A 20000-nucleotide genomic window follows, 5' to 3' on the forward strand; every position below is an offset into this window, starting at 1 on the left:
AAAGCACTATGAACAATCTCAGCTATATTAATACACAATTTCTGAATAATTTTGTGAGTATCATTGTGAATTAGAAACTGCAGCATCCCAATCCAAAGTCTTCCAGGAAGATTTAATTTATGCTAGGAGGGGGAGCTAACTAGAAACATCTGTGTGAAGCACAGTAGTTTCACTGACTTTATGTGGGCTCCATTTCTCTTTATTTTTAAAGGTTTTCATTTTACTGTAAAAGCAAAATGAAAACAGTAATATCTTTGAATATTTAACAATACCAATATTTGAATGGGATAATGATATAAAGCTTACTACACTTTATTTTGATTTTCTGATGACACAGCCATTAAAATACATTGGTTTCCATTTCTGAATTTTAAAGCGTACAAAAAGAGCATACTCCTGGATTTAAACATTATGTGCTTAAATCACTGCTGGTTTACCTATCCTTTTTCCATCCAAAGGAACAGAGGATGTTACAACGTTGCTACTCCTACTGCTTCTTGCTGTTCTGACTGTTTGCCTAAGCAGCAACATCTGTTAAAGCCACAACCCAGCTCTGAAAACCTCTACTGTAAGGAAGAGCTGAAAACATTTTGAGTACTTCACTAGTCACAATGGAGCAATTTTTCCTTTCCTGATTAAAAAATTAAATCAGAGCAAACAGACCTGACACTATTACTGGCAGCTGTAAATTAGTGGTTTTGGCACAGTGATACTGAATATTAAATTGGTTTTGACCTGACATTGACTGTGCAACAGTCTCTAATTTAAAAAGACTGCAAAGGAATTTCAGAGTTACACTTGTGTAGTCTGAAAGCCTAGAATCTCATCCACCTTTCACAATGTTAACATATTGAACTGTATCATCACCATGAAAGACCCTAAACTTTCAGATGAATGGAAACAATTGCTTGGAGAACAAATGCAACAATTAATAATGGTACTAGTAACTAATACTTGTATAATCCAGATATTCCTGGATGTTCTAACTGACAGCTAACTTCACCAGTCTCTGTAATAATAAAATGCTGTGTAAACCAAACGGCTTACTTTTAATTCTTACAGGGAAAAGATGGACCAAAACCTAGCTGTAAACATGAAGATGACGAGAAGTAGACTAACAGACAAGAATGGCCGGAAAGAATTTAATCATGTCAGCCACTGTAATTTCCTTAGGTAACAGGACCCAGAACAGATATCTAGTGGAGGTTATATACTAACTTCAGTTGGGCTTTTGAAATTATCTTCCATGATATTAAAGACAAACCCAGGAAATGTGAATGACATGATGGACAATCTGTACTGTGCAAATGAGCAGAAATGATAAAAAGAGCATTAGTAGGCACCTGAATAAATACAATATACTGGGGAAGAATCAACATAGGTTGATAGGCCCATCACACAAACCTATTAAGAATATCATAAAGCGTTGAACAAGCATGGGGTCAAGATGATGCTACTAATATTGTCCATTGATTGATACTATCTCACTACCTAAACCTTTTAAAAAGAAAAAACAGGTATGGCTTAAGAGGGAATAGATAAATGACCAGCCAAAAATAGGAAACAGAGCTTGAGTCTAAGTGGTTAATAGTCATGATGGAAAATGGTTACCACTGGAGTTCCACAGCCATGGATTATATGCATAAGTGACCTGGGAAAGTGATGCTGGTAGTCAACATACCAATTTGCTTGTAACACTATGCTATGCTAGAGTCCACGGTAATGAAGACTCAACAGATCTTATGAGACCCAACAATCAGACAATGAAATGGGAAATTAATTTCGCTTAGATAAACATGAAGCAATACATCTAACATCATTTTTTCTAAACCTCAGTTACTCAGAAATGAGCTCTAACATGATTACAAGCATACTCCAATAGCTAGTTTCATGAAAATCAGCATGTAAAGTTCAAGTGTACAAAAGGTTGGACTGTATGATTTCCATAGGTCCCTCCCAACCTATGATCCTGTGATTATGTGAATAAATTCAGTATTGTTGTTGAAAGTGATACAGAAGATAGTATACAGGTTTTAAATACACAAATCTCTCAAAGAAAAAAAAAACATCAATTATCCATCACACACAGGATAAGCTTAGGGAAACATTCACCTTAAATATACAGAAAAGGTCTCTACATTAGAGAAGAAGAAACTGGTTGAAAAATCTATTAAGTTTTAGTATCTGCAATACCAAAGTATTGGTTTGAATTTGTCTGGTTTTTGGTTTTTTTCTTTTGCTTTTTAAAATTTATCCTATCTTCGCAGTGTAGGCTAGACAGACAATAGTATTGATCCTCTTGCAGGGAAAGGGAGCAGGCTGGATGACTTTTGAACTCCCACTGACTTCACAATTATTCTTTTAGATTCCATTTCAATAAATAACGCAGACCTTCAATATAAATAGCAGAATAAACAGAAACTTGTTCTGTAATTACAGTTTTCTATTTTGAAGAAGCAAATACAGAAAATGTGGATGAAATAGCAGTGAAATCTCAAGGTTCTGAATGGAGAGAAAGCATGAATTCCCTCAAATTTCCTTTCAACATTTATATCCTGAGTCTCTAATAGCTGAAAACTTTATAGAAGAACACTCCAAGATGAATAACAACCTTGAACTGTTAGCAAGAATAAGCAAAAGCTACAAGAACAAAGAACTATCTAGTAGAAACTCAGAAGTGATTTAGTTTTTAAAATAATACTCCCTAAAAATAATTTTTAAAAGTTAAAAAAAAAAAAATCTCCAAACCAAAATCAGAACACCAGTAAATAAGTGAATAAGGAAAAATAAAGCTCATAGAATCCAGTGTCTTTGATAAGTGATGCTGAACACTTGCATGTTGGCTTGCGAAATATGGCATGGAATTTTTATTTTTTTTTTTCTTTTCAAGGGGAAATAAATATAAGCTTTGTGTCCATAAAGGGAGTTCACTAAACTTATTTCAATAACACAACATAAATCAGTTACATCTGTTGCGAGAAAAGAGAACAGTGATATCTATAAAATAAGGTGACCCAAAAAGCTACAGGTAATTATTCTCAAATTCTGTATGTATTTTTAGATTAACAGAAAGATGTTTTCCCCTCAAAAGATATCTGAAAAATAGGACATAATTTTATGTTGTGTTTGTTTGTTTAGTTTGTCTGTTTGAAGAGAATCAATTTTCAAAGGCAGGCATAGTAGATCTAATTAATCTGGCCTTCACACTTGCTGCAGTACCAAGCCTGAAATCACTGGATGACTGAATAAGATTATACAAAAAAAATTAGGTAAGAAAAATACAAAAATACGCAGTGCTGAAAAAGTGAACCATCCAAGAAAATAAGAAGTCATAGCAGAGTTCTAAAATTTTCCTCAAGAATTTCTCCAGATACTAATTCTATTTAACTTTCTCCAACTAGTGATGAGGGTCTGGTGAACATTTTCTGATTAAGGCAGACAACAGAAGACATCATATTATGTTTCAATAAACTTGGAAGTTTAAATTTATAAATCAGATTATGCAATCCAATATGAAGAAAACCAAGAAAATTAAAGTATGACAAAAAAATGAAGCGAAAAAGCCATAAACTTTAGACACGAACATCTGATTCAGAAGTGACAGAAGATTTCTTTCATCAGGTAACCACAAGTTAATGATACAATGCAGCTATGAACTATGAGCTACACTGGAAAGCATCAGTAGATGTACTTCTGTCAAATGTAGCAGTGTAAAAGACACTGGACAGAACCATCAGAACACCAGGTAAATTCTAGTTCCTCACTGAAAGATGAATCCAACCTAGAAAAGACTAAAAGACTAGAAAGAAGGATCATGCATCAGAGGGCAGTTCTTACCACTGGAATCTAGAAGTATATTAATTTAAAACAAAACAGAGATGCTACCACACTTTCTAAAAGCATAGCAGAGAACATCAGGGAGAAGAAATATTCAGTAAATGGACAAACACAAGTTGAACAAATTAGAATGGGAAAATGATAGTGAATTTTCCTGAACCACAGGATGAGTATCTGAAACACATTCTGAACAACAGTGAAAGGTGTAGAACCACCTACACGTATCAAAATGAAACCTCTGTAAGATGTAATGGTCTGCTCTAGCAGGGGATGGACACAATCACCCCTGAAGATGCATCAACTCTTATATCCTGTGTATACCTATGTATTAGGTAGATACAAGACAAGTTACTGAATGTCAGCTGGTATTAGCTACCACTACATAACGTTCCTTCAGTACATCCACAAAATTGTATTAGATTGAGATGATCCCACAGAGTGGCCTTCTTGTCTTAAATGGGATTAAGAAAGGAAATAAGAATCTCTAAAAGAAGAAACAGACCAGAATCAGACAATTTGCTTAATTGAGGATTTTTTTTAGCTAAGACATTAAAGCTGTTTTGCTTTTCATATAAAGCTCATCAAAATTACATTTAGAAAGAATGACTTTATTTAGTCTCCTTCTATCACCCGGAAACTTAGCTGGTGACTCAGGGAAGGGGAAAGATTTCTACAGTAGAACAGCAATCAGAAAAGGTGACTATAGAGGAAGTACTTCCTCTTAATCGGCACCACCAAAAGCACACTGGAAGTGCCTCTCTAAACAGTACACCTTATAGGTGGGCTCAAAACTCAGCTTTGTTCAGAATTCTACATCAGCCATACATTAGCCCACCAGAGATGCTCTTCTGTCAGCTTGAGAATCACTTAGCCACACAAAATGCGTAGCTCCATTATAGCTTAGAGATGTCTTACCTCACAAATATTACGGTTACTGGAAGATGACAAGAGGAAAAAAAAGTCTTCCTAACAACAGCATAAATTTTGTACTTAACAGAGCTTTGTAGGCAATTAACATTGCTGCTTTCTTGAGCCATCATTTTCAACCCTGATAAAAAACAGTCTCTTATATAAACCCGAACATGTTTTAATTGGCTTCTTTTAGAAACGGTATAGTTTTAATTAATCTATTTACTGAAGTTGAAATATCCTTCAAACTACATGCAAAGAGATTTCTCTAATGGCATAACTTTCAGGCAAAGCACCTTTTTGAAAGTGCAATTGCTCCAAAAGAACAGAGACATATAATCTTGAATCTGTTATTCTGAAACAACACACTTCTCTTACAAATGATTCCCACAATCCTACTTTCTTCTATTTTCTTTTCTACATTACAGCCTTGTAGCTCAGATTTGGAGAGTACAAATGGATAGCTGTAGTTTCTAGAATGTTAGCTGCTTTCGAGCTACATTTAATTAATTAATAATTTAAACTTACCTTTATCCTCTTCAGTAATCACTTTATCCATTGCATACTCCACATCAAAAATGTACCGGTAAAAGCACAGCTGAGTGTACAGGGCCTTAGCAGAATACTGCAAAATAAAAAGGTATTAATTACAAACCCCAGTGATAAGTGTGTCTCCTGTATCTATTTCTCTCTGTTATCAAGAGGCGATTCTTTCTGTACTTTTCTAAAAGATATATTCTGCTCATGTAGTACTATTAATACTGTAATACTGTACTACTATAACACTGTTATTACTATTACAAAAAAATATTTTTACTACGTCTCTGTACCCTTTTCCCTCACAACTGAAATAATTTTATAAATCGTACTAAACTTATCAATTCTTATAAACACAAAAATCACATTTACCTATTCTTATAGACACAAATACCAGTATCACGCTTTGGGACCAAAATAAAAGTTATAAGAAAGATGGCACAAAATAGTGATGGTATTGCTTTAGTACATTGTATAATGCAATAATCTCAAAAAAGGAAAAGCTTTAATGTACATTTTTGATGAATACAGGTGTTTGGCTGTATTCCCTCCCTCTCCATTCACACACACAGCTGTAGTTACATAAATTGTGAAAATTCAAATAAGAACAGGTGCATATACACCTTTGCAGCTATGTCATCACCTTGCTCTACACATCTGTGGAGGGCTACTGCATGTTAATAATCACACCTTCAGTTCAAAAATCTGCAAGTGTGTACATGTGGAATATCATATTCAATTAAACGCTCTGAATGTCAGTGATGTCAAGCCTCTGTATTGTTTCTGTACTTTGAAAGTACGTCTGCATGCATTCATGTTACTGCTGCTGTTCTGTGCATTAGGAGATTGCTCCAATAGACATGAGATCTACCTTGCCCACAAACAGGCCCTTTAAATTTATTTTTCTTGAACTCTCATTTATCAAAACCACATTCCAGTCCCTGCTATTTAAGATACTGGTGTTGAAATATTGATCAACAATGGTTTGAAGACTCGTGCATCACAGAAGTCTTTAAGAATGAAGCTGCATCAAACGTGGAAGTACCATTCAGTATTTATATAGATATGAATTCTTGAAGACTTTCTTGATGAACTACAAAATCAACAAACACCTAACCACCACAGGTTAGACTGATGTTGACACTCAGTATACCACATGGAATATGAGACTGAAAACACAGAGGAACAGCAACTGGCAAACAATTTCTGTTTATTGGAATTCTGCTTTCACTTAGCTTTTTAATTTTCTACCCAATCATGCCAAGTTTAGTTACTAAATTCAGCTAATTTTACTGACAGGTTATAAAGTATCTATAACTACTAAGCAACTCACGTTGAGACATTTGACAACCGTTACTACTGCTTTGTTATTTCTTTATATATTTTAACGTTACGCTTTTTTCCAATTCATGTAAACCTATTTTAAAAAAAGACACACAGAAGCTTATTTTATTCCTTATTAGCTATTCTACGATATGCATCATCATTATACTATTATACACCAGTTATTTTTAGTAAATCCTGATTACTGCTTCCTGAAGAAGAAAAAAGGAGGACGACAGCGATTAAGTTATTTGTTTAGTTTTTTAGATTCAGCTGTAATTGCTGGTACACATCTCCCTGACTGCACACATGAAGCAGGTTGAATAGAACACTGAAATTACCTCCTTCATAATAGTTTGTTTTGATAATGTATTGTGTGTCGAGATGATGAGAAACAGTTGCTGTCAATTTGATTAGCCATTATATTTTTATGTTAATTGCCATTATTGGGTCCATTCTGTTTAGTGTCACCATAGAAGCCATACAATGTTAGCATAAATAACAAATTGGAGTAAATTAGGAAGATATATTTTTGCCAATTCATTTTAATTGCCCCTCAGTCCTTCCGTCGGTTAACGCAGCTGTTGACCCATAATAAGCGCTAGGTCAATATAGCTGCTTGTCAATTCAGAAATGCAAAGTGCTGTGTTGCTGGTAATGGATATACAACAACCTTTGCCAGCCAACTGAAGCAAACGAATGACAACCCACACGAAAGAATAAAGCATCAGCTATAGAGTTTAGTGACCTGATATTAGTAGGCAGGCTAATTGAAAGTCACTGCTTAAATGGATAAAGAAAATACAAAAATCGGTATGCAATAATTTATACACACAGACATACATATATATATAAACAACTTATTATTTTAACTTCTTTTTTATTTTTAATTTTTTAATTGAGAAAGTGCTAATACTCTCTCACCTTTAGGTTCCTGACACATTTTAAAATTAGTTATCTGGTGGAAAACAAAAGGTTTTTTTTTCATGCAACAATGAATATTATGGTATATTTATGAAGCTAAAGAACAGGTGACTTAAATTTAAAAGAGCATTAGAAATTACTTCCATCGTCACTTCATGTATTTCTTTAATTTCTGATGACCTGTAAGCTTAAAGAAAAAACTCTAATCTTAAAACTTCAAACCCAACTTTACACTTAACAGTAAATTTCTGTGCAAAGAAAACTTGACAGCCCTTAAGTTACCCTACGATCTTCTCAAGTTTTGTATCATTTATGCATTCTCTCTTACCATAAAAGACTGAATGGTGAGTACAAGAAATAAAACCTTATTTTGAAGTTTTTATTTGTTCCATGATGTTTGATTTCTTGATTTCATTAAGAACTGAATTCAGGAGGGTCTGCCTCTTTGACAGCTTCCATTCATGGAAAGAACACTCTGTACCAAAGCAACCAAACAGTCTTTTTTTTTTTCTCCTTGTATTTAAAATAGCGATAAGCAAATGCAGGAACCAAAGTCACGTAGTTTGCAATCACCGTTATTCATTCCCATGACAGAAAAATTACATTTGTATTAGAAAAGTAACACATGAGAAAAAAAATAAAAAATCATTGTGCTTGGCCAACAAGTAATCATCTGAAGAAATCTGGGTTTGAAATGACAATTGCAAAACCCTAACCTGCCCTCCCAGGAAGAATCTGAGATTATCTAGTAAGAAAATGATGGTGTCTTAATAGAATAGTACATTAGAAACATCATCAAAACAAATTTTCCCACAAAGACAATAACAGGACACTAAATGCTCAGTCATAAAAAAAAAGAAAAATCTTGCTCAGCTGACATATAGACCAGCAAATGTTCACTACAGCATGCATCAGGAAAGGAGGCCACAACATATTTGTATTGCTGGTCAGCTGTGCCTCTACACATCTGAATCCACTCGGTCTTGATAGCAATTAATAGCTTGGTATTTATCCTGTAACTGGTGATGCTTGAACACTGAAAGATAGATCTGTCTCATCCTCTGTTTCACAGGCTCCTAAGAATTCAACTCCAGAGCAAGGCCACACTGTATACTTGCTCCACTTCTCTCTCAAGGCCAAAATTCAAGCAGTGAATGTCTTAAACTCCTTGATTTCATAAATGTAATCAGAGAACAGGGGATTTACAGTCCTTCTGACAAGATCAGAGGATCAAGCTTGGTTTGCCTAATTTTGCACAGTGTGGGAAAATTTCCATTGGCCACCCTTACTCCAACTTCTGAATACCAAAGCTTATTCGACTCTCTGAAAGCAAGGGAACAAGATGGATTTCATCACTGCCGAGCATCCTTCCTCCCTTTAAGTCAGTGCATGAGAAGTTAACATGCTCTGTCTCTTATTAGCACTTCTCTTGTGGAAGGAACATTGCTGGCAGCTGTATATAGGCAATGAACTTAGAAGGCCTCTCCCTCAGTGCTGGCTGATTAAGATTCCATCTCAAAGAACTTCAAAAATTAGATGCTTAATTCTCCTTCATTTTAGTAACATAGGAGCCTGAGCAGTTAACAGACCATCTTTCAAAGTCTTTTCAATAACTAAAGGCAGTGACCTACAGAACCCAGTTAAGAAAGGTCCAAGGAAACAAAAAAGAGAAAAACAACCCCAAAAAGAAGTTGATGAAAATTCACAACACCTAAGATGCAGAAGACTGAACTAACACTTCTAGTTCTGATGTTTTGCTTACCCAAATGCAGTGTTATTCTAGTAAATACCCTTTAAAAGGAGTGTAAAAGTTCCATGTCTGAAAACATACTTTTGAACAGGCCAGAAAGCTGAATACTACTACTTAGAACAATTTCCTTTGAACTCTTGTCAGTTCCTGTATTTACCAAAGAAAGATGTGATAGTCAATGCCTTTTAGATGACCCATATTCCTTTAAACTCAGTTTAAGTCTTCTAGTCGTGCTTTGGTGTCTCTCACATTCTTATAGTTCTACATGGTCCTCTCACACTCATGACCTTTTATACTATTTTCTGATTTGTTTTCTGCACTTTTGCTGTCCTCTGTAATGGATTCACTCTAATTTCTGCAGGCCCTCTCTGAGCTGTTGTGACTTTGTACTCCATCAACCACTGTTTTCAGTTGTGCCACCAATGGCTTTTAAAGATGATGAAGGCAACAAGAAATAAAAAAAACATCTCTCATTCCAGTTTGCTAACTCTATAATATTGCTTTGCATAGAAGATAATTTCCACAGGCTACAGAATTTATTTGTATTACTTCAATTAATTATAACACAAAACAGTGGCAACACTTCATTAATCAGCTGCTTGAGAGAGTTACTTTTGCAAAGTCTTTTTGGTAATTTGATTAGAAAGAGCTATGGCTCTTGCTATTATGATATGATTCACTGTGTCCAAACAAACCACTTAGGACTAGTTCTTAATACTTAAAAAATAGGAAAGAAAGAAAAAGAAATGGAAAAGAAGTCTCTTGGCAGAAAATTGTATTTCAAAGACTTTCGAGGCTTGCATGTAGTGGAGAGAAGCATACAGGAAATACTTCAGTGCCTTGAGAGGCATTTCCTCCCCTCCCCCTTAGAAAGATGCAGTAATTAAAACCTAATTATTATCTTCATTTTAAACAAAACCTAAAGTGAATACCAATTAATAACAACATACTAATGAGCATCTGCTGTGATGAAATTGAATATGAATGTGCTGCAAATTTTGGGTAATTTATTTTTTCGGGGAAGTGCCACTGGTCTCAATCTACTTCTGGAAGATTGTATAGACTGTACACATTTTCCATCATCTCTCTTATGTGCATCAATTTCTATTTTCAAAAAGAGGGCACAGCTCAGCACTGTGAATGTTTATGTATCCAAATGCTATCCATGCCACGGTGATTTCACAGCAATAAACTGAAGCATAAGACCATGTTTTACACACCCTGTGTATTCTCTTGTAGAAACAGGCCACCTGCGACACACCAATGTGACACAGTCTCTAGTTACTACCAACCTGTGAAGGTAAATGCTCCTTTAGAAAACAGCCCATGAAGTATGGAGGTCGATAGAAAAAAAAGCATGACAAAAGACTGAGTATTCTTGGATATTACCAGATTTATTTTTTCCCCATTATGTAAGTGAAATGACAAGAACTTGTGCTGGTTTAAGTACTGTTTAGTATTAGTCAGAATGTTACAGATTACAAAATCAGCATTACAAAAAACTCTAGATTGAAATTCCAGCATAAGAATAAAATGGGCAAGGAGCTGGGTGAACAAAGATGAGAACTCCTGCTGACAAGGGACACCAGACTGAATAATGGGGTTAACAGAATACCTCCAAGCGTGATTCTTAAGATTATTATTTCTAAATGTTTTCATTTAGTAGATAGGGCAGATAACAGCAGGACAAGGACAAATGGGTTTAAGTTGAAGGAGGGAAGATTTAGGTTGGATGTCAAGGGGAAGTTCTTCACTATGAGAGTGGTGAGGTGCTGGAGCAGGCTGCCCAGAGAGGTTGTGGATGCCCTGTCCCTGGAGGTGTTCAAGGCCAGGTTGGATGGGGCCCTGGGCAGCCTGGTCTAGTATTAAATGGGGACGTTGATAGCCCTGCCTGAGGCAGTGGGGCTGGAGCTTGATGATCCTTGAGGTCCCTTCTAACACAAGCCATTCTATGATTCTATGCTTCATTCACAAAATCCGGATATAACATAGCTGCCTGTTAATGAGATTTACAAGTCACAAAAATTAAAGGAAATAAATGTAATAGCAATTTTTTTGTTTGTTTGTTTTTTGGCCATAATAAAAGCTGAATGAGTTATCTGGAACTGGAGAGAGTCCTAAGCCAGAACTGCTCTGCTGAGGATTCATAAGATGATATCTCAGACTCAGATAGGAAGGCCCATGGAACAGACACACAAAATGCAGAGCAAGTGACAGCAGGCTAGGTAATACAGAGTTCTGCAGAGTTCTGGAGGAATGCAGAAATGAATCTGCTGGAAAACTAGTGGTGGTAGATTACCTCTTCTTAAAGCTGACAGTGTAAGCAAAGACACAAAATAAGCGTTGATCCTTTTCCACAGAGATAGGACGCTTTTTGAACAAAAGCACTGAGCATGACCTGTGCTCAACTAAAAAATTTTCATCCTGATAGGTATCTAACCCTATCCTCTATTCCTGGTCTCATCTGAGTATGTGGCAAATCAAATTCAATTCATGAATCTAGCAAAAAATTATTTCTTACCTAATCTGAAGAAAACCTGCGTGGACAACAGCTGGCACAAGGCAAAATAGCAAACCATGCTGCAGTTGATGTGAACAAGCCAAATAAGCTACTGTCGACAAAAGAAGACAATACGTCCTCCTGCTTGAGGGGCTTGGGCTTTGCCTTTCTTCCCTTACTCAAGCTCATCTATGCAGCCCAATGAGACCTGGACAGAAGGTCCAGTGAGAAGGTCCAGTGAGAACAGAAGTCTTGAATAATTGGAAATGACTTGCCTCAAACACACACCACATACAAACTTCATTCTGATGTGTTCTATAGTCTGAAATTTTCAGCATCAAGATGCTTATGACTAATTTTTTGTTACTGAAACTTCATACAATTATAGAAAAGAACCAAACACTTGAAACATAAAGGCAGAGTCTACATTATCTGCTCTGATAATGTTTTTTCTAAGAACACTGTAACAGTAACCAATCAGACTACACAGACTCAAGCTAAAAAGACTTTGCACACATGTAGGTGTATGTGTGTATGCATACAGGTCTATGCACTACATAAGTATGCCTACGTATGTATCTGAAAACAGATCATACATTTATAAAAATAAAATAAGCAAACAATAAACATAAATTGTAAGCTTTTAAAATTGTATTTATACGTATGTATTTTTACAAATTCTGAGACGTCCAGAAACAGCCCTTACAGTGGATAATGAAATTTTTAATAATAGCTGGTTTTCATACAGAATGCTTAATGGATTAATAAATAAGATCACATGAGGTGATGATCTTCCAAAGTAATCAAGGTGGCATCTTTGGTCAATTCTTCCATTCTAAATGAAACAGGCCTGACCAGTAAGCTCAAGTATTTAACTGTTACTTTCTATACTACTTGGTTTTTAACATTTGCTGAGTCAGTTTTGGGCTGGGACAACTCACTATCTACAGAACAGAAGATGATATGCCAAGACCATTCATACTGGCAACAGGGCTCCAACCGGAGGTATTTAAAGTATGGCTTGATGATTGGTAGGTCACGTGGATGGTTGATCCTAAGGGTCCTTTCCAACCTAAATGATTCTATGATTTTTATAACTGAACTTTCCAAGTCCCAAGCTCTGTCCCAACAGACTTTGAACACACAAGCATCCTTACAAAACGGGCTTGCAGAATACCATCAGCCTCAAGATGCAACCCATCTGTTGAACCTATGCAACATACACCATAATTATTTTACCTTGGGAGTTTATGGGTAGCTCATATATTGCAGAAGAGAACCGAGGACAGTCACTGCCATATGCATACAAACATCTGTAATCTTATGTTTCTAGGTTAGATTACAAGATTTGGTTTTATCCAAATAAAAACTTTGCATTCTAAATGAGAAGAAAGAAACCTTAAAAAAAATTAAGAGTGCAATCTGCAATACAGCTCATAGATGTGGAGAGCCTGCCGAGTATTTGTGTTCTCCTTCTGGCCTTCTGGAAGCAGTAGTATTGCATAACCATGGGATTTGCAGATTAACCAGTCTGGAGCATGAAAATTCATCCTACACTTTCAGATGGGGATTGCACAAAAAATCCTTCAAGCTATCATCTACAGCAACAAGGTTAAGACTTGAAGTTTTTCACAAACTTTTTCACAATATTCTTCACAAATAAAAATATGAGCTTTACTGAACAGCTGATGAAAGAGACACATTACTCTGGAACGGGACTCTGCCATTCAAAAACACACAACTGCATCCATACAGATGCACTGAACGTTGCTTCAGAGAAGCTGATCCCCAAATCGTTCTTTTTTTTTCTTTTAAGAGCCTTTGATCAAGTATTTGCCCACTCAAAATAATTTGCTGTTTAAAATAAGCAAGCAAATACACTCTTAAAACACATCCTCTCCTTGGTGTACAGGAAAAAAATCCATGCTGATGTTTTTTAAGACTAAAGCAATCACTTTCAAACTCATTAATTTCTGGATTTCTGGAGTGTCCATGATTCTTGACAATCTGAAGTGGACAGTAAGAAGTAGTTAGTAGAAAAGGCTCAGAGAAACCACATTAAATTGCAAACCACCTCTGTAAAGCAAAGCTGTTTCCCTGTTGCAGAAATAGAAGAACCATGGAAAGTATCTGCAGTCTATCTCAAGTGTTACAGAAGAAACTAATACAGATCCAGAGCTGTGTCTTGTTCTAGAGAACTGACTGATCTACTCATTGACTGAGGAGCACTCAGCAGTTAACTAACATTACTTATTCAAAACACAAAGGAAATAACCACACACATCGGAACTCTCATCACTGAATAGAATTCTTTGATCTAACAAGCAATTTCATTTATTTCCATACAAAAATCTAAAATAATGATTGTTTTTTTCCTAAGGTGAAACATTTTATATACTTTATGTGAAGGAAAGACTATAACAATGATAGGAAAACATAATTCTGAGCAAATTGGCTAATACTCATTTATTTCAATTGTGATTTTGTTAAGAAAAGGGTTACGTTGCACCACTTTTCTCTGAAATAATTTACTAATATTCGTGAAATGTTCTTTTTTTAGCTGAATCTTGATTATCATTCAAGAAACACAAGTACAGCATTTAGAAACTGTTTTATTAGTAAATAAACAACACTATAAATAGGCTACATACACAAACAAATAAGCTTATCTAAATATGTTTTAGATGTAAAAGCATGCAAGTGAAAATAAAAACAAAAAATGATTTGCTGAGAGGGAACTGAGAATACTGCTTTGTATTACCATATTTCTGTTTCTCAAAACTCAGCAAGCCCCTCAGCTCTCTTTCCCTCAATTCCAGCTTTTAGTCAGGGAGTTAAAAAGTTTGAAAAACTACTTTTCCTCTCCACACTCCTAATTTCTCAGCTTTTAATAAACTGCTCTTTGAGCTCATCTACTGTGATAAACTGAAGCAAGAAACATGCCTGCTGCAGCAGACACTACTGATGTAAGCGCTAAGAACAGCTGCATACAAAGGCACATCTCAATGATTTAAGACAACTTTGTTGCCCAAGGATTGAAATCAATGCTAGCAATTTAGGTACCACGCATAACACCAGCAGTTTGTTATGCTGCTAAGTGCTCCTTCTGCAAGTATTCAATATTATGCAGAATTTATTCCCCTATGCTTTCCTACACCTCTGTGTGGGCAAAATAGGTTATCTTCAGTCTTCTTCACAACTTGGAAAGAATTCCTCAGCACTTAAAGTGCCATGGGCATCAATGTATACTTTTAATTTTGATGCATTTATTTTTAATGGTATCTTCTTTAAAAACATCTCTGATATCATCTATCGATCTAATAGTGTTCTTAATTATCCATATTTAACCAGATGCATGTTTAAAATGGATTGCTGCTGACGTCTATTTTGTAAACTGCTTTGAAAAAACAGATTCTGTCCTGCACTCTTCAGTTCACATGCCCAAGCAGGAAGACAGATGCCAACCATGAGATTATCCACACAAAAAAAATAATAAAAATAAAAAATTTACCTCTGAGTGGACAAACATTCAACCCTTCAGGCTTTGATTCTGTTGACAGGTCTGACTGGTGAGGTCAACTCAACTCAAAGCACATGTGCACATTCCAGGAGTAAAAGAGTGTGTTAAATCCCCACACAACTCCAAAATAATGAATTTTCATTCAAGAAGTGATGAAAAAAGTTAAAAAAAAAAAAAGTATATAACAGTATAACAGTCTGGAAAGGCTGTTCTACAGATCCTCAAACACTTCAAAAATTGTTTGAGCTACTGAAGAAACTTGGTAACATACGAAAAAGTAAACATACCAGTTAAAGAATTCTAGCAATAATGATGTGAATGGCATAAATAATCTAACCATTTTCATGGGACACTCCAAAGCATGCAATTGAACTGGAATTAATTTACTAGCTGCAATAGAGGCGGCTCTGTAGCTCATTAATAATAAGAACCCATATTCCCTTTACTGTCAGATTTTATTGTTTCTACAAAGGATATGAGGGACTACGTTATTTTCCATAGATGCTTCCCATGTGATACAGTCTAATCCAAGAAAAGAAAAACATAAATGCATATAATTACATTTTATCGTAACTAGATCCTCATAATATGATCAGTAGAACTTCCCATATGTAGTTCATTCATGTTAATGAGTCTGTGTGTAATAATCACACTCCTGGAAATCATCATCTGGCCACTTGGCATGGGGTGGGGTTGGAGAAGAACAGTAAGCTGCCATGTTTTCAGTTTCCCTACTTATTATTTGCATGATGTCTCCTTGCTTCTCACAAGTGCAAGGAGTCCAAGTTGACCATTGCTAGTAGAGTTATCATCACACAGATGAAATTATCAGGTTTTTATCAGGTCTTTCCATTGTTAGTTAACCTACTACAGACACTTAGATGAAGCCCAAGAAATAAATTTTATGTAAAACAAATGAAGAAAGGATACTTCCATGAAAAGCATCCCCATTAGATGAAAACTGTTTGCTTGAATAGTGGCTTTAAAAAAGCTTATATTGATTGTATTTTTAAGAATACCATTACCCTTAAACAATTGTCTTCAAGAGGTTACATTAATGTTTCCACACTGTAAGGAATCAGTGACAAACAGCACCTGATAGTAACTGATTTCTCTAATGGGTAACCCTCTCAAAGTGACTGTTTTTACTTGAAGCTGAAAGAGGCATTGGTTTAAACAAAAATCACTGGTTCCTATTGGCTGAGGAAAAATATTAGGTGTCAACCGTCAGTAACAGCCTATGCAATGTCTAGTGTTGACTGAAAGTGCTGCAGTTACAAAATAAGTAAGAAGAATGGTGGCATAATTTTCACAGTGAAGAACATTCTGCAGTGAGTTCTATCTCTTCTGGAGAAAACAGAAACCCTAGGCACCACCACCAACGCTGAACCCAAGTTAAAAATTCTGAAAGGTCATATACACTCGCAACAGTGATGGAAAAAAAATATTTTCCCATAGTACTGTTCTCTAATAGAAAATAAATTGTTCCTCAGTGCTTGACAAGGCCAGAGAGGACTTGTGATCCACCTCCATCTCTGCAACAAGGTGTTTAATCTTCTGTTAATTTCAGCTTCCCTGGCATCTGGAAGGAGTTTTTATTTAAAAACAACAAAACTAACAGAGTGGTACTAATTCTTTCCGTCAACCCTGTCTTTCTTTCTTTTCTTTTCTTTTTTACTTTTTTTTTTTTCCCCCAAATGTCCTAGATACTAGACCCTTCCCTCATACTAGGGAATCTGTTCATACATGCAAACTATAAAAAATGTCAATCATGTAATCTTATACTAAGTAAGGCTGGATAAAAAACGACTTTAACCTTTAAAGTATTATACAGCATCCCGGTACCCAGATTACAGGGAATGAACAAACAAGCAAGGAAAAGGACATTCCATTTTAGTACATATATGCCCAGAGTATCTCAGAGGATTAAATAAACATATTTGGAAAAAGTAGTAAGAAAAATGTAGCTTAGTAAAGTTTCTGGTCCAAAAAAAGTTGCATTGATAAGTTAGCTATCTTTATAAGCTAGACAGGATCATAAGAGCACCTAATACAATTTACTTACTCCAAAATACAATTTCAAGAATCAACATTATTGTTTTATACTCTCGAGACTCCTTCATAAAACTTATATAACAGAAAATCTCAATCCAGTTGTGCACAGCAAGATACTGGTATGGCAACCTTCGCTCACAAACAAGAGACTATTCATGTAGGGGGCAGGTCCACAGTGCACATCAAGGTAGTTAAGAGTGTGCCTGAATCAAAGACAACCAAAGGAACAATTCAGAGATACTACAGTTCACCTTCTGTTTTCCATAAGGAAACTCGTCATGACTTTTCATCTTCCTAATAAATAAAGACTCTTGGTAAAAAGGTTGTATAAACACCAACAGTAATTCTCTCAAATCCAGCCAGCTGTGAAAGTTTAGTATTTCCTTCACTTTTACAGATTGTTGAAAAGACACATTTTGCTTTACTACCTTTTCCTTACAACCTTATAATTTATTCAAATTTATATATCCACTCCATTTTATCTTCACATCACTGTATGAGGCTGCAATGGAAATTGTTTGTGGAAAAGCATGTCATCTTTACTACATCATTTGTTTGCAAGGCTTCAAGATTATATTATCTTCATTAGATCATCAATAACTTATTGTAATGTAATGCACTGGATATATTCAGTCAAGAACCATTAATTCTCTTCTCACGGTTTACATGACTACAAGAGAGCACTACAAACTATTTTTTTTGGTAAAAAGTTTGGGAGATGAGTTGTTTTTTTTTTTAAAGATTTGTGCAGCCAATAATGTGTAATTATGTTCCCATAGTACTAATAAGAGGAGCAGATAATTCTTTTTTACCATAACTGCTTCATTATTTGTAGCATCACTCTTTCTGCTATTGGGAAGAGACACATGATGCTAAAAGCTTGCTGGATGCAATTAGGTTAGATAACCTTCTGTGACAGCAGAAACCCAGCCAAACCCTATACAACTCATTTTCCATGCCAACAGACTATTTTGTTATGCAAGGATTTTTGAGTGGTCTTCAGCAAGAACACACTAGCCTTCCCATACTTACCATGCAGTAATTCTCTGTATTACGCGCTAGCTGAAACTTCTCAGTTGACTTAACAAAATCACCCATGTAAAAATCTAACCAGAGGTATTAGAGCATCAGTGAACAATAAAATAAAAATCTGACAAAATGGCAGCATTTTCTCATCCATGTGGAAGTACAAAAAAGTAGTCTTAACTGCTTCTGCTATGCAGGTATTCAGAAACATGACATTCCACAAATCATCTAGATCATGAAGGCAGAGTAACCAAACGCATATATGCCTTTTCAAGCAAGAAGTTTAACAACTGTCAATCCATCTAGCTCATGAAAAACAGAAGCAGACTTTGATGCTCTACATGAAATAATACACAGTGCAGAAAAGCATTTTTTTTACCAAAGTATCTTAGTTACCAAAAAAACTGAAGTGGTAGTTGCCAGGCTGTACAAAGACTCAAAGGAAGTTTAAGGTTTATGAGAAAGAACATGAATATTTCAGTTTTGTCCAACATCAAATATAATACATCTACAGGTCAAATAATGCTGAAGGTTTCATGTAGCATCCAAACTGTCATAGTACAAGCTACTTATAACCTGCTCATAAAAAAAAAACAACAAAAACCTGAAAAACACTAGCCTGATACTGGATAATATCTGTTATCACTACTATTCTACTCCTAGAACACAATTTTAACAAATACTACTTTAATAGCTTCTGTAACTTTACTCATGTCCCTATGCTCAAAAATGGAATTCCATTAACTGTGCCATCAAAAAACAAAAAAAAGGTGGTGAGTTAATTCCCCCAGTCTTTGCGAAACAATCCCCCATGTAACAATCAAGCCCACAGGACCTATTATTATTATTAGAGATTAATTCTTCTCTACTAGCCTTTATTTTATTTCAGAAGTGGTTAATATCAATCTAGTCCTCTTAACAAAGTGGCCTACACCAACATCCTCAGCACGCAGAAAACCTTCTACTGCTGTGTAGCCATCTTGCCATTACTGTACTGGCTTCTGAATGAGAGATCTACCAAAAGCACAGAGAGGCCAGTGAGCCTTTCTCTAAATGAAGAACGCTGAGGCAGACTCTAGAAGAGAGCCAAGAGCTGACCTCCAGAAGAACTGCAAGTGGTGCAAGACCCCTAAAAGCTGGGTGGCACCTTTCATTAAGGTCTGCTGGTCAATTCTCAGCTCAGTTTCTCAACTGCCTCCAGCTCCATTTGCAGCTTCATTTTGACACAGTATTCTTCAGCTTTTGCTCTTAGCTGCCACGCAATGTTTCTCTAGGTTGTTAAACAGCTGCTGTGCTCAATCCTTGAGGTAGCTGCACTTCAATGACAAAGTAAGTGAACCTATATATAGTCTATAAATCCATTTGTTATGTCTAAAGTACTTCAAGATTTAGAATGTACAAGAATGCACATATATTAAGCTTTTTAAACTCTAAAAAGGGGGACTGCCATAACTGGCAGGATCTAGACTCAATCACTTTGTACTTAGCGGTTTGAAAAAATTGCATGCAAATTATTTAGAATTTTATTCCACTTTTCAAAGCATGAAGTTAAATGTTCCCATTCCTAAAAATAATAATAAAAATCAATAACTATTATTCAGTATTCATTTGATATTCCA

This window comes from Meleagris gallopavo, chromosome 1 (genome assembly GCF_000146605.3).
Source record: "Meleagris gallopavo isolate NT-WF06-2002-E0010 breed Aviagen turkey brand Nicholas breeding stock chromosome 1, Turkey_5.1, whole genome shotgun sequence".
NCBI lineage: Eukaryota > Metazoa > Chordata > Aves > Galliformes > Phasianidae > Meleagris > Meleagris gallopavo.